The following is a 25,707-nucleotide window of genomic DNA, read 5'->3' as shown; positions in this document are numbered from 1 at the left end:
ATAGATGTGGAAAAAGCATTTGATAAGGTTCAGCACCCTATTATGACAAAAAACACTCAGCAAAGTGGAAATAGAGGTAGCATTCCTCAACATAATAAAGGCCATATATGAGAGACTTACAGACAACATCATACTCAATGAGAAAAAAATTAAAGCTTTCCTCTAAGATCAGGAACAAGACAAGAATGTCCACTTTCACCATTTCTACTCAACATAGTATTGGAAGACCTCATTATAGCATAAACACAAGAAAAAGAAATAAAAGGCATCCAAATTGGAAAGGAGGAAGCAAAACTATCACTGTTTTCAGATGACATCATAGTGTACATAGAAAAACAAATAGACTCCACCATAAAACTAATCAACCTAATAAGTGAATTTGGCAAAACAGCAGGATATAAAGTCAATATTCAGAAATCAAAGTCATTTTTATATACCAATGGTGAAATATCAGAAACAGAAATCAGGAAAAAATCCCATTTGATACAGCAACATGAAAAATAAAGTACCTAGGAATCAACCTAACCAAGGACATAAAAAAACTTGTACTCAGAAAACCACAAAACACTGAAGAAAGAAATTAAGGAAGACACAAACAAATGGAAGCATGTACTATACCCATGGATTGGAAGAATTAACATCATCAAAATGTGCATACTACCCAAAGAAATTTATAGATTCAATGCAATCCTTATTAAACTACCAACAATATATTCCACAGATATACAACAAACATTTCAAAAATTTGTATGGAACCATAAATGACCCTGAACAACTGCAGCAATTTTGAGAAAGAAGAACAAAATAAGAAGGATCATGATGCCTAAAATCAAACTTTATTACAAGGCCACTGTAATCAAAAAACTTGGTGCTGGATAAGAACAGACACATAGACCAATGGAACAGAATAGAAAGCCCAGAAATAAACCCAAGTATTATGCACAATTAAAGAGGCAGAAGCATAAAATGGAGTAAAAATAACCTTTTGAGCAAATAGTGTTGGGAGATCTGCACAGCTGCATGCAAAAAAAAAAAAAAAAAAAAGAAATCCAATCACCAACTTACACCATACACAAAAATAAATTCAAGGTGGATAAAAGACTTAAATGTAAGTCATGACACCATAAAAGTCCTAAAGGAAAGATAGGAAGAAAAATCTCAGATATTCTAACCAGCAATATTTTCACCAATATGTCCCCTACAGCAAGGGACATACAGGAAAGTATAAATAAATGGGATCTCATCAAAATAAAAGTATCTGCACAGCTAAAGAAAACAGCATTAAAATAAAAGGAGAACCAACTATATGGGAAAACATTTGTCAATGATACCTCCAAAAAGGGTTTGATCTCCAAAATATAAAGAACGCACATGACTCCACTCCACAAAAACAAACAACCTAATTAACAAGTGGGCAAAGCACTTGAAAAAACACTTCTCCTAGCAGGACATACAGAGGGCCCAGAGACATATAAAAAAGTGCTCAGCATCCATAGCTTTGAGAGAGATGCAAATTAAAACCACAGGGAGAAGATGGCAGTGGAGTAGGACAGAGAGGATTCCACTTCCCCCGACACATGGGAGAAAAACCTGGCCAGTCTGCAGAGGAACACAGCAAATAGCAAACAGTACCCCTGCATATAGAAAAATAGGAGTCCAGAAATTGTAGTGGACACTGAAAGACCAGACGGTGAGGAGACGGCTACAGATCAATAAGGTCCCAGCGACCAGTGCAGAAGTGGCACGCCAAGGCTGCTGCCTCCACCATGCTGGGCACCAGGGGCTCAGTGCAGGGTCTACCGGGAACTCTTTGGGAGTCAAGGGATGGCAGCAGGGTCCCTGGGGGAGAGCCAGGTCATCAGTTCCCTCCCTACCCGGCCTGGCATGGTTTGAAAAACATCGGGAGACACTTGTTTACTTGAAGTGTCAGAGAGGAATGGGCACCAGGAGACAAATGCGGGGTCTTGATCACCCATGGAGACTGTGGTTGCTGGCTTGGGAGAATTGAGAGTCACCCTTACATTCCCCCATAGCACTGAGAAAGGTTCGTGCCCAAGTCTGCAGGACCAGGGAACCATGGCTGGGCGTGCCCACACCCCAGCCCATGGTGGTGACTCTCAGGGAAAGACTACTCTGAAGAGGACCTGAATTCCCTGAGTGGGGGACTGGGGAGAGGCGCTGGTCTGGATCTTGGGAGAGTGCTTGCGAGACTGGCTGAGTACACTGAGAAGGGAGAAAGGCCACACCAATCGCCCCTCAACCTGCTGCAGCCAGGGAAACCAGAAAAACTGGTTTGGCCAGCTAGAAACCAACAACAGGTGTTTTTTGTTTGTTTGTTTGCTTATTTGTTTTTGTTTTTTTATTTTCATTTATTTTTTATTATTTTAAGTAATCTTTTATTTTTGAACTTTATTATTGTTTTATCTTTCAACACCTTTTTCCTCTCTTTCCTTCTTTCTCATTTTATTCCTTCTTCTTTTCTTTTCAAACATATCACTTTTCCCTCCCTTCTGCTGCCTTCCCCCCTCCCCAACAAGTGAGACAAAAAACTTGGAACTGCAAAAAGACCAGAGTTGGACCTAGAGAGAGGGCATCCCAAAAGTAGACACAGAGAGACAAACTTCACTTTGCTACAGCAGAGAAACTATAAGTTACTGCATATTTGTATTATTATTTTTCATTATTCTTACATCTTTTATTTTCATAGTATCTTTGTATTCCTCCTCTTTCTGTATAGTCTTCTTTGCTTTGGCTGGATATATTGCATCATTTGACAGATTTCCCCTGTCTCCTCTTTCATAGTGTATTGTTAATTCACTGTCCCTGACTTTACCTGTGCTCCATTAGCACACTACTGAAGGTCCAATGCTCCCTATTCTTGGTATTTCTTAGATTCTGTCATATGATTGTTGCTCTAATATTATTGTAAATAATAGCTGTTCCATACTATTGTGAATACTACACAACACCCCTCCCAGATCATAGACCACTTCATTGTTTCCAGAACTATATACTGTAGTGGTTAACTCTATTCTCTCTCACACTACACCTATCTGCTATCCTTTATTCTCACTTTACCTCATAATCTAACCTCTCACAACCTCACTGCTTTTTAGATCCAACTCACAAAACTTTCCTCCACAATAAGAGCCTTATCTTCTTTCCATCCTTTCTAAAAAGTGGCTAGTTTGGTTGAAGATTACGATCATCACTATCATACCTAAAGAATCTCCTATCTCTTCTCTACTGGCAGCTACTGTAAATATCATACAATACTCTCCTGCTGTCATAAACCATTTTTCCTTCCCCTCCAACTGATCACAAAAAAAAAGGGTAGGTGAAAGTGGTGAATACCAGGATACCCAAAGGAAGAGGAAATCCAACAACAAAGGAACCACCAACAAATAACAACAGAGGACGGTGAAGGAGAGACTGGAAACCACACAAACCTCAATCAAAGACCTATATGGAAATACAACTAAACACTGGATAAACTACCAAGTGCAAACAACTGAACAAGAGCAAAAGAGAAGCCTCAAAACTGGGTACACACAGAACTAGCTTCAACACAACCTGCTCTCACCAGCACAACAAATTAAAATGGGTGGTGGACAAAGGGACCATACGTTCACCAGCTGGTGGAAAGGACCCACAAAAGAAAGACCCAGAAACAATCAAAACCAAAGTAGAAGCTTGGGAGATCAAGGAGAATACACCACTGAAGTTCCACAGAAGGTATTATACCACAGAAGTTCACACCATAAACACAGGAAGCTAGAACAAATCACTTTAAAAAGCTGAAGCTAACAGCAAGAGTCTCAAAACCTTTCATGCTCTGAGGAGGAAGCCTCAGAGTAAATGCTAGATGAAATAGAGGCAAGTCAGCTATCACATATTGAATTCAAAGCAATGGTTTTTAGGAAGTTCAAAGAGCTCACAATGAGCTACCAGAAACTACAGGGGAACTACAATGAACTCAGCAACCTATATCAACATGAAAAAGAAAATAGAAACCATCAGCAAGGGCAAAGAGGAAATGAAGAATCCAATTTCTGAACTGAAGAACACAGTGGAAGGAATCAAATACAGGATTGATGAAGTAGAAGATTGGATCAGTGAGTTGCAGGACAAAGTAGGAAAAAACACCCAGAAAGAGCAAGAAAGAGAAAAGAGGCTCAGAAATAATGAAGAGAATCGTCTTGCATTCTCTTGACAATATGAGACATATGAGACAATATGAGATATAATAATATGAGATATGAGAGACAATATGAGATATAATAATATTTGAATAATAGGGATAACACAAGGAGAAGAAAAAGAGAAAGTGATAAAAAATCTATTAAAAAAAAGTAATGAGGGAAAACGTCCCTAATTTGATGAGAGAAAAAGTCACCCAAATTCAGGAATCACAGAGAGTCCCAATCAAGAGGAACCCAAAGAGGCCCATTTCAAGACACATCATCATTAAAATGGCAAAGTTCCAAGACAAAGAGAGAATCTTAAAGGCAGCAAGAAAGAAACAGGAAGTAACATACAAGGGAGCCCCAATAAGGTTAACTGCTAACATCTCAATGAAAACACCCCAAGCAAGAAGAGAATGGCAAGAAATATTCCAAGTAATGAGAATCAGAGGCCTGCAACCAACACTACTTTACCCAGCAAGGCTCTCAATCCAGATAGAAGGCCAAATAAAGAGCTTCCAAGACAAAAGAAGTCTAAAAGAATACATCTCCACCACACCAGCTCTGCATGAAATACTAACAGGTCTGCTTTAAGGAAAGGAAGGAAAAGAAAGAGACAAAGAGAAACACAGGTATAAAAATGGCAATGAATAAGTACCTATCAATAATAACCTTAAATGTAAATGGATTAAATGCTCCAATCAAAAGACACAGAATAGCTCAATGGCTAAGAAAGCATGACCCACACATATGCTGCCTACAAGAGACCCACCTCAGGACAAAAGGCCATCACAGACTAAAAGTGAAGGGCTGAAAACAAATTTACCAAGCAAATGGACAAGAAAAAAAAGCTGGGGTAGCAGTACTCATATCAGACAAAATAGACTTCAAAACAAGGGCCATAAAGAGAGACCCAGAAGGTCACTTCATAATACTCAAGGGAACAATCCACCAAGAAAACATGAACATTGTAAATATATATGCACCAAACATGGGAGCACCCAAATTTATAAAGAAAATCTTAGAGGACTTCAACAAAGATATCAAAAGCAACACAATTATAGTAGGGGATTTTAACAACCCACTGTCAAAATGGTCATATCTTCCAAACAAAATATCAACAAAGATATTGTAGCATTAAACAACAGCCTAGATGAAATGGACTTAACTGATATATATATAGAGCCCTTCATTCCAAAGAAGCTAAATACACATTCTTTTCAAATGCACATGGAACATTTTCAAAGATAGACCACAGGATAGGACACAAAACAAGTCTCAAGAAATTCAAAAAAATTGAAATCATACCAAGCATTTTCTCTGACCACAAGGGAATGAAGCTGGAAACCAACCCCAAGAAAAAGAGCCAAAATATTCAAAATCATGGAGATTGAATAGCATGCTATTAAACAACAAATGGGTCAAGAATGAAATTAGAGAAGAAATCAAAAAGTTTCTGGAAACAAATGAAAATGAACTCACGACAACCCAAAACTTATGGGACACAGCAAAGACAGTCCTGAAAGAGAAGTTCATCACAATACAGGCCTACCTATGTTAGAAACATTTCAAACAAACAACCTAACCCTACGCCTGCAAGAACTTGAGGAACAACAAAAAGACAGCACAGAGCAAGTAGAAGAAAGGAAATAACCAAGATCAGAGCAGAATTAAATGATGTAGAGACTAAAAGCACAATTCTAAGGATCAATGAACCCAGAAGCTGGTTTTTTGAAAAGATAAACAAAATAGACAAGCCCTTAAGTAAGCTCATCAAAAAAAGAAGAGAGAGGACCCAAATAAACACAATCAGAAATGAAAGAGGAGAGATTACAACTGACACCACAGAAATACAAAGGATTGTAAGAAATTATTATGAAGAACTATATGCCAAAAATTTAAAAACTTATGTGAAATGCACAAATTTCTAGACAAATATAATCTTCCAAAACTCAATGAAGATGAAGCGGAAAGCCTGAACAGCACATGAAATTGAAGCAGTAATAAAAAATCTCCTGACACACAAAAGCCCTGGACCAAATAGTTTCATAGGAGAAGTCTACAAAGCATTTAAGGAAGAGCTAACTCCTATTCTTCACAGACTATTCCAAAAAATTCAAAATGATGGAAGACTCCCAAACTTATTTTATGAAGCCAGCATCATCCTAATTCCAAAACCAGATAGAGACACAACAAAGAAAGAAAACTTTAGGCCAATATTGCTGATGAACATAGATGCTAAAATCCTCAACAAAATATTGGGAAATGGCATCCAACAATACATTAAAAAGATCATACACCATGATCAAGTGAGATTCACCCCAGGGATGCAGGCATGGTTCAATATTTGCAAATCAGTAAATGTAATACATCACATAAACAAAAGCAAAGACAAAACTCACATTATCATATCAATATACGTGAAAAAAGCATTTGATAAGGCATAGCACCCATTTATGATAAAAACACTCAGCAAAGTGGGAACAGAGGGAGCATTCCTCAATATAATAAAGGCCATATATGAGAGACCTACAGCCAACATCATACTCAATGGGCAAAAACTAAAATCTTTTCCACTACGATCAGGAACAAAGCAAGGTTGTCCACTCTCACTTCTATTCAATGTAGTATTGGAAGTTTTAGCCACAGCAATCAGACAAGAAAAGGAAATAAAAGGCATTCAAATCAAAAAGGAGGATGCAAAACTGTCATTGTTTGCAGATGACATGATAGTGTACATGGAAAATCCTATAGACTCTACCCCAAAAACTGCTCAAACTAATAAATGAATTTGGCAAAACACTGGGATACAAAGTCAATATCCATAAATCAAAGGCATTTTTGTATACCAACAATGAAATGACAGAAGCAGAAGTCAAGAAAAAATCCCATTTGATATAGCAGAAAGAAAAATAAAATTCCTGGGAATAAACCAATTAAGGAGGCAAGAGTCCTGTATACAGAAAACTACACAGCACTGAAGAAAGAAATCAAGGAATACACAAACAAATGAAAACATGTACTGTGTTCATGGATTGGAAGAATTAACATCATCAAAATGTCCATACTACCCAAAGAAATTTACAGATTCAATGCAATACCTATGCAAGTACCAATGACATGCTTCACAGATAAAGAACAAACACTTCAAAAATTTATATGGAACCATAAACGACCTTGAATAGCTGCTCCAACTTTGAGAAAGAAGAACAAAGTAGAAGGGATCACAATACCTGATACCAAACTATAACAAGGCCACTATAATCAAAACAGCCTGGTACTGGCATAAAAACAGGCACATAGACCAATGGAACAGAACAGAGAGCCCAGAAATAAACCCAGGTCTCTATGAGCAATTAATATTTGACAAAGGGGGCAGTAACATGAAATGGATTAAAAATTGCCTCTTAAACAAATGGTGTTGGGAGAACTGGACAGCTATGTGCAAAAAAATGAAACTCAAACACCAACTTACACCATACACCAAAATAAACTCAAGGTGGATAAAAGACTTAAATATAAGCTGTGACACAATTAAAGTCCTAGAGGAGAACATTGGCAAGAAAATCTCAGATATTTCACCCAGCAACTTTTTGTTGCAGCAACTTTTTGTTTGATATGTCCCCTAGAGCAAGGGACATAAAGGAAAGAATAAACAAATGGGATCTCATCAAAATAAAAAGCTTCTGCATGGCTAAAGAAAACAGTATTAAGATAAAAAGAGACCCAACTGTATGGGAAAATATATTTGCCAATGATATCTCAGACAAGGGTTTAATCTCCAAAATATACAAAGAACTTACACGACTCCACTATAAGAAGACAAACAACCTAATTAAAAAGTGGGCAAAGGACTTGACAGACAATTCTCCAAGGAGGACATACAGAGGATCCAGAGACAAATGAAAATATGCTCAATATCTGTTGTAAACTGCTCTGCCTAGTTCTAGGAATTGTATCTCGAGCCCTTCTGGCTAAGGGCAAGGGACGACCTTTGGAATGTCAGCCACAGGAGACAAAGCCTGTCTCTGGTAGCAAACGCTGCCTCAATTTTCTCTTTCTGCCCCCAAAGCTTGATCCTAAGTCAATGATGGGTATGACCCCTCAGAGGCGGGGCGACCTAAGCCAGACTCAATCACTTGGGAGGCCTTCATGGAGGGACTTGCGGGGGCTGCAACAAAGAGGGAGCAATGGACTCTTGCCCCCCTGGCTTTGACAAAGCCCAAGTCCCCATGTTCTCTGCAAGAAGTGCTTCCTGGCTCTAATACCCTTAAGCCTGAATACCTGTTGGGGAGAGGTGCAGCTCCTTGCCTTGCTAGAGTGTGTCCTGGGAACAATCTGGCATCACAAAGACTTGCTGATAAGCCTGTGAAATCTGCTCTGCTATGAGTGCATTCAGTAATATGTTAAGGGTTCGAGTAGGAAACCCTAAAACTCTGTTCCTGACAGACTCGGACTCATACTAAGCCCTCAGATTTCTTTGAAATATTATCTATTGTTTGATCCTTGCCACCCTGTATTCCTGTGTATTACAACCCAGTAAAAGCCCCTAAAGAAGGTAGCTCAATGCCTTTCCCCCCTGAGAAACTGGCCACTGCTCATGGCCTTTTTCCTCTGGGAAAATGGTCACCTCTCCTCCTCAAGCAGATCACATCATGTCTCAATCATGATTACTCTCATCCGTGGTGGCTGGGGGGACTTGCGAGGAAAGTCGCCCCCAAAAATATTGATAGCTATCAGAGAGATGCAAATTAAAACCACAATGAGATACCACTTTACACAGGTCAGAATGACCATCAAAAAAAAGGCAATAAACAACTAGTGTTGGAGAGGTTGTGGAGAAAAGGGGACCCTAGTTTACTCTTGGTGGGATAGCAGACTGGTACAAGTACTATGAAAAACAGTATGGAATTTTCTAAGAAAACTAAAAATGAATCTGCCTTTTGACCCAGCAATTGCACTGCTAGGATTATATCCTAAAAACCCTGTAAAACCAATCCAAAAGAACCTAAGCACCCCAATGTTCATAGCAGCACAATTGACAATGGCTAGGTGCTGGAAGCAACCTAAATGCCCATCGGTAAATGAATGGATCAAAAAACTATGGTACATTTACACAATGGAATTCTATGCAGCAGAAAGAAAGAAGGATTTCCTATCCTTTGCAATAGCATGAATGGAACTGGAAAGCACTATGCTAAGCGAAATAAGCTAAGTGGTGAAAGACAAATACCATATGATCTCACCTTTAACAGGAATCTAATCAACAAAACAAACAAGCAAGCAAAATATAACCAAAGACACTAAAATAGAGAACAGGTTTACAGGGACCAGAGGGGAGAGGGGAGGGAATTCCAGGGGGAAATGGGAAGGATTTATAGGAACTAGTATAAAGAACATATGGAGAAAAACTAAGGGGGGTGGAAATGGAAGGGAGGTTGGGAGCACTGGGGGGTTGGCTGGGATGGGAGTAAAAAACCAGGAAAGTGTACTTGAACAACAACTAAATAAATAATTTTAAAGAAAAATGTCTTTAAAAAAAATGTTGGTGATGGTACAGGGTAAAGTTTTTTAAATCCTCATTTGGCAAAGTAAGTCATTTGTAAGTACCAAACATTTGGAGGAAAATTTCACCACTCCATGAAATCTAACAGTTTAGTAATCACTGCTGTATAGTCTTGTTAGGGTACCTGTACAGGTTGGTATCTGTTTTAGAAACCACTTTCAATACCTTTTTCCATAACCAAGTTAACAGGAATTTTGAACATCTTTTGGATAGCATGGGGCTAACTTTGGGGCACACTAAGGGACCTGTCACTCAGGGCTCTGCCTGATGTGTGCTGGATTGTGGGGCAAAGCTCCAGTGTCAGGCAAATGTCAAATGACTCTTCCTGGTCCTGTGAGCAGCCAGAGCTCAGTGAGCTAATTGCTCATTAGGAGGTTGGGAGTGCCCTCTTCAGGGAACTCAGCTGACTCTCTAAAAGGAAAATATTGACAGGAATTCATTAGGAGAAATGTAAAATCCTGACAAAGAAAACCTAATATCTGGGGCTTGAGAATGGGGATGAGACTCCTAAGGCACCAAGGCAAGAAAGTATAGATTGATAGGAGGTGGCCTTCTAACCAGAAGTGACAGCCTCTGGCAGGATGGCATGGGGATGGGATTCCATTCCAGCCCCTGACAGAAGGTTACCTCAGTCTGTAATGACTGAAGGGCATTGTTACTATTTCAACACAACTTCCCACCTCGGCCTCCAGGCAGCTGCTCTTTTCTCACTTGCTCCTGGCATGTTCAGCCATACAGGAAAAGGCGTCTCCTCAAAGCTCTCCAGGAATAAAATGAGGATTAAGCAAGACATCAATTCTGCTGCCTTTACTGATTGAAAAAAAAATAGACAATCCAAGAATTCCACAGGGGTTGTCAAGAGGATACAAATTTCCTTTTGCCCTTAGTAGAACTCCAGGAAGGCTGCAGCTCTCCATAAAAGAAACTACACATATTTAAACAGGAACAGGAACCGCTATTCAAAAGACAAAGGCATGATTTACATAGGAATGTGACAAAAGACAAAGATACACAGCTTGACAGAGACCTAGATGGGGGGCTACATGATCCTACTTGATGTCAGTTTACAGATTCAGAACCAAACAACATAAACATTGAGGACACATATTAATTTAACACCATGTTTGTTTAGGAGGAATGTAGGGTAGGGTTCAGTGACCACCCCTTTTCTGCATCTAGCCAGGATAAGGCCCAATGGACTTTCCTTTTGACCAAACAGAGCCTTAGTCTTGATTTGCCTAAGTGCAGGGAGGTCGAGTAAAGGCAGAAGAGTGAAACAAGCTAGGACACTACCAGGGATGACTTGTGTTAACCTGACTTCAGCCTCCACTAGATGTGTTTCTGTGGATCCATCCTTCTTCCACTTGTCAGAGATCAAAAAAATCTTACCCAAAAGCACAGGCCAGAGAAACCCACTTTGTAAACCCACTTCAAGCACTCTATTCTTGCTAGAGAAATGTCCCAGGCACTCAGCTCTTAGGGAGAAAATATAGTTACATGTTTATTTAGAAGCAAAAATCAAATGAACAAAAAAGTCATAGAATCATCAGGTCTAAAGTAAAAGTAACAAATACATAGGCATGCAAATTCATACAATATGTCACACATACTTGAGAGCATATATATGTACGAAATCACGTTACTTTGTAATAACTACCAACATTTAGGTTTATCTTATTACTAATTTTTTGTTTAATTGTTTTCTATATCTTTCATCTAGAATACAAGTTCCACGGGCAGTCAGGCCACCTTTGTCTGGTGGTGGTCCATTAGTGCATTCCCAGTGCCCAGAACAGAACCTGTGTGGTAGGATGTATTTCACATTTGCTGAATGAATCAGTGAATCCAGTCGTGCATACTCTCCTGCTATGTTCCAACTCAAAATGAGTGAAAGTTTGAGCTTGTGCACACTGTGAAGAGAAAGAACCAGCAGGAGAGATAACAGAGGCAGGAGTGGGGCCAACTGATGAAGAATATTTCACGGTGGAGATGAGACCCACACACAACACAGGTGCAAGTTCCAGTTTCAGAAATGGCACCTAAATTTGTAACAACAACGAAAAAACACAGATGAAGGGTGAGAAATTGAGGGAATTCTCGTTTAATTGTCAAATTTAGTGAAAATTAGAGAAAAGAATATTAGTTACAAGTAAAAAGGGGTAGGATATTGAATGAGGATTTATTTTGTTTTTCAGAACAGAGCTAAACTTCCTTCCTCTTTTACAACCCTTTTCAGATTGAAGTTAGTTACTTCAAACCTGAACAGGAACCCAAACAGCAGAGATGATGTCAACCTGGTACTGCTGCATCCCAGCCTTCCACACAGCACTGTCACGTAGCAAATAAACATGCTAGTACAAATATAACTATTTGTTGAATAAAACCAAAATAATGGTATAGAAAATTCTCTAACTGGACAGGGGTGACTACTCTGACCACACATACAAATTTATAGGCAAGACTGGGGACTCATAGAGACCATGAATACAAATTGTGCAGGTCTAGAGTTAGATGATCTGAAGGTCTTACAACCTATGTAATTTTGGACAAAATATTCTTATTTTTTAAGCCTCAGTTTTATACATTCTAAAACTGCTCTAGTGAAATGATCTACATAAGAATATTGTATGCCCTGGTTGGTGTACCTCAGTGGATTGAGCATGGGCCTGTGAAGCAAAGGGTTGCCAGTTCGATTCCCAGTCAGGGCACATGCCTGGGTTACATACAGGCCAGGTCCCCAGTAGGGGACACATTAAAGGCAACCACACATTGATGTTTCTTTCCCACTCTTTCTCCTTCCCTTCCCTTCTCTCTAAAAACAAATAAATAAAATATTTTAAAAAAGAATATTGTAAGAAAAAATGAAATATCACATGTAAAACTCTTATACAAAAAATACATGTTAATTACTGTTTTGCATCATGTAATTTACTGTATTTTGAATTTTTTTGTCTGCTCCACTAGAGAACACCAGAAGCCAAGAGGCAGTCTTGATCATTTCTGTGACCCTAGTACCTTGTATGATGTGCAGCTCATTAAAGAAGTGTGGCCACCCTGGCTGGTATAGCTCAGTGGACTGAGCACCAGCCTGAGAACCTGAAGGTCACAAGGTCAATTTCCAGTCAGGGCACATGTCGGAATTGAGGGCCAGGTCCCCAGTTGGGGGCATGCGAGAGGCAATCAATCGATATGTCTCTGGCACATCTGTGTTTCTCTCCCTCTCTCTCTCCCTCCTTTCCTTCTCTCTAAAAATAAACAAAAAATATTTTTAAAAAGAAAAAGAAATGTGGCAGACACTGCTAGTACATCCACATATCAATTTCCCTTCTCTGACAGTACTGATTTTATCCCAGATGAAAACATGCACACCTAGAACAAACACTTCAAAAATGTATATGGAACCATAAGTGACCCCTAATAGCTGCTGCAATTTTGAGAAAGAACAAAGTAGGAGGGATCACAATACCTGATACCAAACTGTATAACAAGACCACTATAATCAAAACAGCCTGGTACTGGCATAAAAACAGGCACATAGACCAATGGAACAGAACAGAGAGCCCAGAAATCAACCCAAGTTTCTATGGTCAATTAATATTCAACAAAGAAGGCAGCAACATAAAATGGAGTAAAAATAACCTCTTCAACAAATGGTGTTGGGAGAATGGGACAGCTACATGCAAAAAAATGAAACTCCAGCACCAACTTACACCATACACCAAAATAAATTCAAGGTGGATAAAAGACTTAAATATAAGCTGTGACACAATTAAAGTCCTAGAGGAGAACATTGGCAGGAAAATCTCAGATATTTCACGCAGCAACTTTTTCAGATATGTCCCCTAGAGCAAGAGACATGTGGGGTCAACTTTTCCCACATGTCCCCCCCAGACCACCATGGATGAAGGTAAACAAGACAAGACAAGATGTGATCTCCTTGGGTAGGAGAGGTGGCCATTTTCCCAGAGGAAAAAGGCCATGAGCAGTGGCCAGTTTCTCAGGGGGGAAAGGAATTGAGCCCCTTCCTCCAAGGGCTTTTATTGGGTTGTAATACACAGTAATACAGGGAAGCAAGAACCAAACAATAGATAACATTTCAAAGAAATCTGAGGACTTAGTATGAGTCCGAGTCTGTCAGGAACAGAGTTTTAGGGTTTCCTGCTCAAACCCTTGACATATGAATGAAAGCACTCCTAGCAGAGCAGATTTCACAGGTTTATCAGGAAGTCTTTGTGATGCCAGATTGTTCCCCAGGACTCGCTCTGGCAAGGCAAGGAGCTGCACCTCTCCCCAATAGGTATTCAGGCTTAAGGGTATGAGAGCCAGGAAGCACTTCTTGCAGAGAACATGGGGACTTGGGCTTTGTGAAAGCCAGGGGGCGAGAGTCCATTGCTCTTTGTTGCAGCCCCCGGAGTCCTTCCATGATGGCCTCCCAAGTGGTCGTGTCTGGCCTAAGTTGCCCCTTCTCTGTGGGGTCTTACCCATCCAACCATGCTTTGGGGGCATGGAGGAAACTGAGGCAGCATTTGCTACCAGAGACAAGCTTTGTCTCCTGTCGCTCACATTCCAAAGGTCATCTCTTGCCTTTTGCCACAGGGGGTAGAGTTACAATTCCTAGAACCAGGCAGAGTGGTCCACAACAGAGACATAAAGGAAAGAGTAAACAAATGGAATCTCATCAAAATAAAAAGCTTCTTCACAGCTAAAGAAAACAGTATTAAATTAAAAAGAGAACCAACCATATGGAAAAACATATTTGCCAATGATACCTTGGACAAGGGTTTGATCTCCAAAATATATAAAGAACTCAGACAACTCCACTTCAGGAACACAAACAACCTAATTAACAAATGGGCAAAGGACTTGAACAGACACTTGTCCAAGTAGGATCCAGAGACACATGAAAAGATGCTCAGTAACACTATGTATCAGAGAGATGCAAATTAAAACCCTAATGAGATACCACTTCACACAGGTCAGAATGGCCATCACAAACAAAGCAATAAACAACAAGTGTTGGAGAGGTTGTGGAGAAAAGGGAACCCTACTGTACTGTTGGTGGGATTGCAGACTGGTACAACCACTATGGAAAACAGTATGGAATTTTCTCAGAAAACTAAAAATGGATCTGTCTTTTGACCTAGCAATTCCACTACTAGGATTATATCCTAAGAACCCTGAAACACCAATCCAAAAGAACTTATGCACCCCAATGTTCATAACAGCACAATTTATAATAGCCAAGTGCTGGAAGCAACCTGGGTGCCCATCAGTAAATGAATGGATCCAAAAATGATGGCACATTTTTACAATGGAATTCTATGCAGCAGAAAGAAGGATTTCCTATCCTTTGCAACAGCATGCATGGAAACTGGAAAGTATTATACTGAGCGAAATAAGCTAAGTGGTGAAAGACAAATACCATATGATCTCACTTTTAACAGGAACCTAATCAACAAGACAAAGAAACAAGCAAAATATAACTGAAGACACTGAAATTTAGAACAATGGACAGTGACCAGAGGGGATAGGGGAGAAAATTTCAGGGGGAAAGGGGAAGTGTTTACAGGGACAAGTATAAAGGACAACTGGACAAAAACAAGGGTGGAAGTGGAAATGAGAGGGAGGTGGGGAGGGCTGGGGGGTTGGCTGGGATGGGAGTAAAAGAAAAGTGTACTTGAACAATAATTAGATTTTTAAAATGTACACACCTAAATGAGGGTGATCCTGGGAAATATTTCTAAGATGTGGGGGATCTCCAGGAAAACTATTGCTTTCTCTACATGGGTAGGATCTCATCATCCTCTTTCTCCTCTCTTTCTTTCTGAAGGGAATATAAAAAAGAGGCTGGAGTTGGGCAGCCATTCTGTGATAATGAAGTGGTGAGACAAGTAGCACCCACGTAATAGGGTTGTTGTTCAGTGAAGGATTTGGAGAATCCTGGGACATTCATGGTATCGTGGAGCCATTGCATCAACTCTGAACTGCCAACCTCCCACTTGTAAGAAAATTGCCACTTATCAAAAGAGCAATACGGAAACCAATGTTAGTTGCTTATCATTTACTTATTACTAATAAGCTAATTCATTTTGTAGTTAATCAACCAGGTTTATTGACATCCACATAACAGAATTAAGAGGTTGTGTTTAAATTGATTGTATTGAGAGACATCTAGATGGTCAAGATAATATAAAAATAATATCCAAGAAAAGTTATTATTAATTCAAAATCCTGATATTTTAATCATGTGGACCTAAGTATAAAATTTAAATTTAAATTTTCTAAAAATTTTATTCAAACATATTATCAAATTCTAAACAATGTACAATATTAACATAATTATTGGAATTACTTCAGGCCAAAATGTTCTTCATTGTGGCTACCATTTTAAGAGTAAAACTATGAGTATCAATATTTTAAATTTTGTGGTTCTAAGTTAACTGTAATTTTTGTTTTAATATATAAGACATAGTTACATAGTCAAGGGAAAATTTTTTGTCCTGAAAGGAACCTAGTGAATTTATATAAAAGATTCAACTGACTTGAATAATTAATAATGCTGAGCATTGTTTTTTTTCCCCTCACAAAAATGATCTTCATGCTCCCTCTGGTGGCTTCTCTCAAAAAAGGACTTTGCTCTCCACATTCAAAGTGTTTTTAGTTCTTAAAATTTCAAAGAAAATTTACAAAAACTCTAAACTATTTATATAAATGATAAAATATACAGTAAAGCTACCTGAAACATAATGTTTGGGTTTAAAGATAATTCATCATTTACTCCTCACTCAAAGGCATTCATTGAGTGACTACTGTCAAAAGATAAAACCAAGGTCAACTAATATGAGGCAAGAGAACAAAGAATACTCAAAAAAAAGACAGTATCTTCAATAAATGGTTCTGAGAAAATTTCACATTCACATGTAAAAGATTAAAACTACACCCTTATCTTACACTAGTCACAAAAATTAACTTAAAATAGACTAGACTTAAATGTAAGATCAGAAACCATAAGACTTTAGAAAATATAGTGGGAAAAGCTCCTTGAGATAGGTCTGAGCAATATTTTTTAATATAACACCTAAAACATGAGCAACAAAGTAAAAAATAAACAAGTGAGGCTACATCAAATTAAAAGCTTCTGCACAGCAAAATAAATAATTAACACAATAAAAAGGCAAGCTATGGAATTTGAAAAAATATTTGCAAATTATATGTCTAATAAGTTAATATCTAAAATATATAAATTGCTCACAGAACTCAATAGCAAAGTAATAATAATCCAATTTTAAAATGGGCAAAATGCCTGAAAAGACATTTTTCCAGAGAACATATATGAATGACCAACAGGGATGTGAAAAGGTATTCAGTATCTCTAATCATCAGGGAAATTCAAATTAAAACCACAGTAAGATTTCACTTTCACCTGTTAGAATAACTATTATCAAAAAGACAACAGATAGCAAATACTGGTAAGGATCTGAAGAAAGGAAACTTTATGCACTGGTGGCAGGATTATAATTCTTACAGTCATTATGGAAAATAGTATGAAAGTTCCTCAAAAAATTTTTAAAAGAACTACCATATAATTCATATATTATTTTGAGAATATAGCCAAGGGAAACAAAACACTGTATCAAAGAGATATCTTCATCCCATGTTCATAGTAGCATTGCTTATACTTACAATAAGCAAGATGTAGAAACAAGTGTCCATTGATGGATAAATGAATAAGGAAGTTGTGATATATAGATAGATATTATTCAACCATAAAGAAGAAATCCTGTCATTTGTGATAACATGAATAGATCTTGAGGACATTATGCTAACTGAAATAAACCAAACAGAGAAAGACAAACACTAAATAATCTCACTTATATGAGGAATCTAAAATAGAAAAGAAAAGAAAAAAATTTTGTACAAAAAGAGATCAAATGTGTGGTTACCAGAGGTGGAGGTTCAAGGGAGGAGGAGCTGAATGAAGGCAGTCAAAAGGTACAAACTTCCAATTACAAGATAAATAAGTACTAGTGATATAATGTACAACATGATTATAGTTAACACAGCTCTGTGGTTTATTTGAAAGTTTTTAAGAGAGGAAATCCTAAGAGTTTTCAAAGCAAGGGAAAAACATATTATTATTATTTTTGTATCTGTATGAGATGGTGAATGTTAACTCAACTTATTATGGTAATCATTTCACAATATATATAAGCAAAATCACGCTGCACCTTAAACTTACACAATGGCATAGGTCAATTATATCTCAATAAAACTAGGGGCAAAATATAAATTATGCATATTAAACAGTTAAAGAATTTATTTGAGAAAGAAAGCAGAAGTATTAGGGAGCACTCCAAGTGGAGCTGGGGGAAGACTTATACCAAAGACATAGAGGTAAAGCAAAGAAATTATGTGATTGGCTCTAGTTTAAGGGTTATAGCCCAGGACCAACACCCTTGGTGAGTGGCTTCAGAACACATCAGAGCATGACCCTGTCAGCTCCACAGGCAGCACACTCAAAGAGAGATTTCAAAGGGCTGGTTACACATAAGGTTGTTTTGAGACATCCAGGTAAAGATGTTAAGTAGAAGTTGGTCATACAGATCTAAAGATCAGAGAAAAAGTTTGCTGGACAGGAAATGTGGGCATCATCAGCACATTCAAGGTATTTGACACTTTGAAGTTGTTCAGATCACTGGCAGAGAAGGTAAAACTGAGGGACACCAACACTCTGAGGTCAAAAAAGGAGGGTCCAGTAATTTACACCAGGAAGAGGCAGTGAGTAAGGGGAGAGGAGTTCAGGGGGAAGTGGTACCTCAGAAGATGTCATTTCAAAGAGAAATTAAGTAACAGGAGGACAGTTTTCACCCAGTAGAAATATAGAATTTGTTTGTGTGGGTCGACAGCATAGGAGAAATAAGATGGGAGTGCCCTGAAGAACGGACAAGGGGAAGGAGGTGCAGACAGAATGTGCTGTAACTCTTTCAGGACTGGCTATGAAGGACCAATAGATTTAGGGGACACATGTGTTTAAAATAATTTCTTCTTTATAAATTAGTATTGTCTTTCCCCAAAATGTATTTAAATATTTTAAAAAAGCTTGAAACAAACACAGAAAAGTCTATGAAAGTGCTTAAACATAAAAAAAAGTTGAAAGTACAATGAGCACCTATTTTCCCTCTAACTGTATTTTGATGTATTTCCTTTGATTTAAAGACATACATATATATATACATATATATACAGATATTTTGCCCAATAGTTGGAAAGTAAAAGACATAAAAGGACACTTCATCCTAAATGATTATGTCTTCATATCTTAAGAACAGAGAAATTTTTCTATATAACCGAAATGTCATTAACACAGCTAAGGAAATTACAAAAAAATCTGGTAATTTCTAAAATCCAATTCATATTCAAATTTCCTCCAACTGCTTCTGAAAGCACTTTTAAAAATGATATTTCAAATCAAGATCCAGGCAAGGTGTATGCATTGACTTTGATTATTATTTTTCTTTAGTCTCTTTTCACCTAGAGCATTTTCTTCATCACTGGTGAGTATGTGTCACATTGACTTTGAAAAATTCAACAAGACAGTTTTGTAAAATTGCCCCAGATTCTAAATTTGTGTGATTGTTTCTTTATAATATGTATTTTTTTGTTCTTCTATCCCTGGGATTTTTAAGTTATAGTTAAACATACCACTGTGGTCCTATATATATTATAGTACATGATATATGCATATATATATGTTATAATGCATAGTATCAGATGGCAAATCATATCAAGTTATCTTGCACTAATCATACTAAATTGAGTTACTAGATAATCTAACCAGATTTCTCCTTTATAAAGGTATGTCCTTACCCTTACAATTAGCAAAAGTCTTTGGGATGATATTTTAGCACCATGTAATTATCCTTGTTCCTAATAAATCTTTCACCCAGTAGTTTTGGTAAGCCTTGCTCGAATCAATTATTTTAAAATGATTGATATTCTAACTGCAAATGGTGATTCTTCTAATTCTGACATTTCTTCAAATTTATTAGCTAGCTTTCATCTGCAAAGAGAAGTTTAAGGAAGACTTTTTGTTGAAGATACTAAAAGTTTGAATGCCAATAAACAGTATGTAGTATAAGGTGGGTGTAGGTTATTTAGAAGAGGACTGGGAGAGTCCAAAGGAACAAATCTTTGAGGATATTACAAGAAAAAGAATGGATGCTAAATAATTGTTCAACCACTATGCTGTACACCAGAATCAGATATAAAATTAAAAAACTAAATAAATTGTAAAAAACAAAAAAAGAATCAAGAGCATTTGCAATTTGATTGATGTTTGGGAAAACACCTCCTTCATGTGATGGGAGGTAGAGGGGAGGATATAAGGCCTTCCAGGCTTAGATGTGAAAAGTTGAGAGAGTAATTCCTAAGAGGAAATTATACAGTTACAGGCCTATCTCAGAAAACAAAAAAAAATCTCAAATTAACAATCTAACTTTACACTTAAAGGAACTTTAAAAAGAAAAACAAACAAAGTGTAAGGTGAATAGAAGAAAGGAAAAAATGTAGATCAGAGCAGAAATAAATAAAATAAATCTAAAAAAATACAAAAGATCAAAGAAACCAAGAGCTTATTCTTTTTTTTAAATACTTTTTAGACAGTTGTTTTAATGCCATTTCCTGATATTACTCTCAACATATCATTAATGGATTGCTACTGAGATGCCAGCTACATTGAGAATTGTTTATCTGTCACTTATATGTTGCTTCAACCCTAGCTTACATACACTGCTTGGCAATCAGATTCTATAATGACTTTAAGCTGTGCTGTCCAAACAATAAAATCTATAGAATTTTAGTCCAACTGTGGTTTTTTTTTCTTTTTCTTTTTTAAAAAATTTTATTTAGTTATTTTTCAAGTACAGTTTTTTTGTCTATTTCTCCTATCCCAGCTTCCCCCGCCCCTTGCTCGCCACCTCCCTCCCATTTCCACACCCCTTAGTTCTCCTCCCTGTGTCTTTCCTATTTGTTCCTCCAAATCCCTCCCACTTTTTCCCCTTAACTTCCCTTCCCTCTCCCCTCGGGTCACTGTCCCCTTGTTCTCTATTTCAGTGTCTTTGTTTTTTTTCTGCTTGCTTGTTTGTTCTGTTGTTTAGCTTCCTGTTAAAGGTGAGATCATATGGTATTTGTCTTTCAATGCCTGGCCTATTTCACTCAGCATAATGCTTTCCAGTTCCATCCATGTTGTTGCAAAGGGTAGTAGCTCCTTCTTTCTCTCTGCTGCATAGAATTCCATTGTGTATATGTACCACTATTTTTTGATCCATTCATTTACTGATGGGCACCTAGGTTGCTTCCAACTCTTGGCTATTGTAAATTGTGCTGCTCTGAACACTGTGGTGCATAAGTTCTTTGAAATTGATGTTTTAGGATTCTTAGGATATAACCCTAGCAGTGGAATTGCTGGGTCAAAAGGCAGGTTGATTTTTATTTTTCTGAGAAAATTCCATACTGTTTTCCATAACGGTTCAGACAAAGGTTTAATCTCCAAAATATACAAAGAACTTCCACGACTCCACTCTAAGAAGACACCAAACCCAATTAAAAAATGGGAAAAGGACTTGAACAGACACTTCTCCATGGAGGACATACAGAAGATTCAGAGACACATGAAGAGATGCTCAATATCGTTAGCTATCAGAGAGATGCAAATTAAAACCACAGTGAGATACCACTTTACACCGGTCAGGATGGCTATCATAAACAAAGCAACAAACAACAAATGTTGGAGAGGTTGTGGGGAAAAGGGGTCCTTAGTTCAGGAAGGACTAAGGTCAGACTTATTGTGCATTCTGTCTACTACATGAAGAAGGAATTGAGGCATTGGAGCTGGTGTCCATAGACCCGTAAAGGGAAACTGTAGCAGCTCCAGTGGGATCATAAGAGCTTGAATAGGCTGCTAATTATAAAGGTGAAAACAAGTAGATGGTGTCTACAGAAAAATATTTAAGACATAAAATATTTAAGATATAATTTAAGGTATAAAGCCAATGGGATTTAGCAAGGCATAAGATTATGGCAGTAATAAATAGAGAGGTAGCAAAGATGACTCCAATAAAAACAATCATTATGAATAATTTCAAACATGTACAGAAGTAGATCAAATAGTGTAATGAGCTCTAATATTCCTCACTTTGTCATTATTCACTGTTAAAAACCTGGCCAATCCTGATGTTCACATTCTAATCTACCCTGCAGCCTCATATATATATATTTTGAAACAAATACAAGTTGTTTTTCTTTATTAATATTTCAATTGGGCCACTTATAAAAAACCTCAAAGTGCTGTTAAAGATTAGCAGCAACAATTTCTTAACCTTTTCAACTATTTAGACAGCATTTAAATTTCTCACATTATGATAGGTTTATATATCCCAATAAGTAAAATATCTTTCAGATTTTAAGTTCACCCTTTCTGTGTTTTTTTGCATGCATCTACTATAATGCATGTCACCCAGACAATGCACAGTAACTATATAAATTTCAGTATAGAAAAAATCAAGAGCATTGGTGAAAAAGTAATTCATAAAGCAAATACAATTAATTCTGATTCCAAAATGTCATATACAAGGGGGATCACACAAAAAATGAAATTATCCTCTGGAGGATAGGTGCCTTGTAATACAGGCTTCCTTCACTAGGTGAGTGTTCAAGGAACCCATCTGTATCAGTGATTCAGCAGGCATTATTGGGAGAGGCTGCATTCAGCTTCAGTGAATTATTTTGAAAATATTTTCAACATGTTGGCCAATTTCAAGATAGGTGATTTACGAGCACGCCTGCCCATACCATGCTGAGTATTCAGCAGTTTTTGATCACAAATGGCATGACCCCATGCCCCACCCATCCTATTTACCTGATCTTGCCCTGAGCAACTTTTTTTTTGTTACTTTCCCTAGATGAAAAACCTTCTCAAAGGGAAACATTTTGCTGATGCGAAAGAGGTGAAACAAAAAATGGCAGAAGCACTACAAGTCTCAAAATTGATGAGTTCAAAAACTATTTTGAGCAGTGGAAGAAACATCTCAATGGGTGATATTGCATCAAGTGGAGAGTACTTTGAAGGTGACTGAAGTCTAAACGCTTAAGAATAAATACAGGTTTTTTAAATAAATCAATTTAGTTTTCTTGGGTCCCCCCTTGTAAACTCCCAATCAACTCATTGACAGATAGTAGCTGAGATACCATGAATAAATAAATTGTGCATGTATGCCAAACACACAGGAGTTCTGACGTTAGGGGAAACTATCACAAGATGCATAATATCTGAATATAACAAAGATAAAATCAATTCATATTATTTTGACAAACTGAAACAATAAAACTATTCTTGGAAGATATATTCACCACATAGAGGACAGATGACTTTTTGTTTCATTGTATACAGTGGTATATATTTCAATCTATGAAGTATGGTGAGTAGAAGTATAAATTTCTTTTCTATGGCAACTTATATTTCGAGTCCCCAAATTTTACTGGCATGAAATTAATTTAATTCATTCAGTTTTGTATCCCTCCACTAATTTCCCCAGAATTGTGGCTAAGTTCCAAGGGGCTTATGTAGTGATAAGTTGTTGCTGGGAGTTGATACTGCAGTCGTCCATCAGGTATTCTCTTAAATGACTTAGGCAACTTTGATAATTGGACATTGGTTCACACAGAATAATTAAAAAGTGATACACTTTTCAGATTTAGAAAGACAATAAAAAGAAAGCCTAAAGAAAACAGAAAAATAACAATAATTATTTTAAGAAAAAATAGTTTGAATAATCTTGGCTGTTGTGGCTAGGTGGATTGAATGCTGGCCTGCAAACTGCAACATTGCCAGTTGAATTCCCTGCAGGGCACATGCCTGGGTTGCAGGCCAGGTCCCCAACCGAGGGTGTCCAAGAGGCAACCGATGGATGTGTCTCTTACACATCGATGTTTCTCTCCCTCTCTTTCTCCCTGCCTTCCCTTCTCTCTAAAAGTAAATAAATAAAATATTTTTTAAAAAGAAGTAAATAGCTCAAAAAAAGAGTAGGTTGAATGAAACAAAAAACTAATTTTTGGAAAAGTCTTAAAATAGCTTTATAAAATTCATTAACTTATTTTAATGAATTTTATGAATCATTAAAATAAAGTGCAAATAACATTAGGTATGAAAAAGATGTGAGAACTGAAGATAGAGATAAAACATTTTAAAAACAAGCTATAATATTTGTATATAAGAAAATGCTATAAAGAATTAAAAAGAAAAACTAAATAATAATGTATTTTCTAAGTATATATAGATATAAGCAGGGTACAGAACTACACCTAGATGATAATATTTATATGTACTTTAAAATATTAGAACAATATTAAATATTTTGAGAACAAAGATATACTAAAAATATAAAAACATGGATGGAAAAGACATTCTAGGTCCAGAACTGTGGCTACTACTCTGGATTGACACCAGTACTCGTGCTCATTTCAAAGCATAGAGATTCTTACAGCCTATGGCAGTGCAAATCCAGACTCCAGATCCACTTGAAGTAAATGGCTGGAGTGTTCAGTTTTTGGTAGGTTTTGTTTCCTTCAGATGAGCTAGGAACAAGTTACCTTTCCTGCTCTTTGAACTGCCAATGAAATTTTCTGGAGCCCTTTGCAAGGGGTTGTATGTATGCAAGGGTCTCAGTTTCAGCCTCTTCATTTAGGTGGTCGAGTTCCATCTCCTGTCTTCCCATGTTATTTCCTAAATAGCTTCATTCAGGTATTGTGACTGACACGTAAGTTTCCCTGTGTCCCAGTGTAATCCCTCCCTCTTGTCTGTCTTTTCCCTAGTTTTCCTCCTTTTCTTCCCCTAAATTCTGACCTGATTTCCGTCACTACAGATTAGGTTGAATTTTCTAGAGTTTTATATAAATACAATCATACAGAATGTACTTTTTAGGGAGCAGGTCTGATTCTTGTCGTGTAGTGTAATTACTTTGCTATTAATGCATGTTGTGGTGTATATGAAAATTTTATTCCTTTTTTATTGTTAAATAGGATTCCCTTGCATGAATTATGATCAATTTGTTTCTTCATTAACCTGTTTATGTGTTGTTTACTTGGGTTGTTTCTGATATGAGGCTGTTACATGTAAAGCTTGTACCAACTTTTATGTAAAGGGCTTTGTATGAATATATATTTATATTTCTTTTGAATAAATACCTACAAATGGAATGGCTTGATACATGGTAAATGTATACTTAACTTTTTAAGAGATAATATTATACATAAATTTCCAAAGTGATTGCACCATTTCATATTTCTACCAGCAATCTATGAGAGTTTTAGTTCCTTCATATCCTTGGTGTCCTTGGTCTTTTTAATTTTACCCATTTTAATAGGTATTGTGCCAGTATTTCTTAGAGATTTTAACTTTCATTGGCTTAATGATTAATAATGTTGGGCAGTTTTTCATGTCCTGATTCATCATCTGTTACCTTCTTCAATAAAATGTGTGTTCATATTTTTTGCCCATTTTTAAAATTTAATTCTCTATTTTCATTTTGTTAAATTTTGAGACTTCTTTGAATATTCTGAATAAAAATTCTTTGTCAAAAATAAACTTAACAATGTTTTCTCCAAGTCTGTAGCTTGTTTTTTCATTACTTTTACAGTGTCTTTTGAAGAGAAAAATGTTTTAATTTTAATTAAGTACAATTTATCAATTTGTTCTTCTATAGATTGTGCATTTGATATTATATATAGTAAATCTTAGATACAAAGATTTTCCCTGCTCTTTTCAATGTAGTACTGGGAGTCATAGCCATCACAATCACACAAGAAGAAGAGATACAAGACTTCCAAATTGAAAAGGAAAAAGTAAAACTGTCATTAAACACAGATGCCATGATATTGTACATAGGAAACACTAAAGACTTC

This window comes from Artibeus jamaicensis, unplaced genomic scaffold (genome assembly GCF_021234435.1).
Source record: "Artibeus jamaicensis isolate MK-2021 breed Jamaican fruit bat unplaced genomic scaffold, CSHL_Jam_final scaffold_916, whole genome shotgun sequence".
NCBI classification, from domain to species: domain Eukaryota; kingdom Metazoa; phylum Chordata; class Mammalia; order Chiroptera; family Phyllostomidae; genus Artibeus; species Artibeus jamaicensis.
This window is presented reverse-complemented; position numbering follows the sequence as displayed.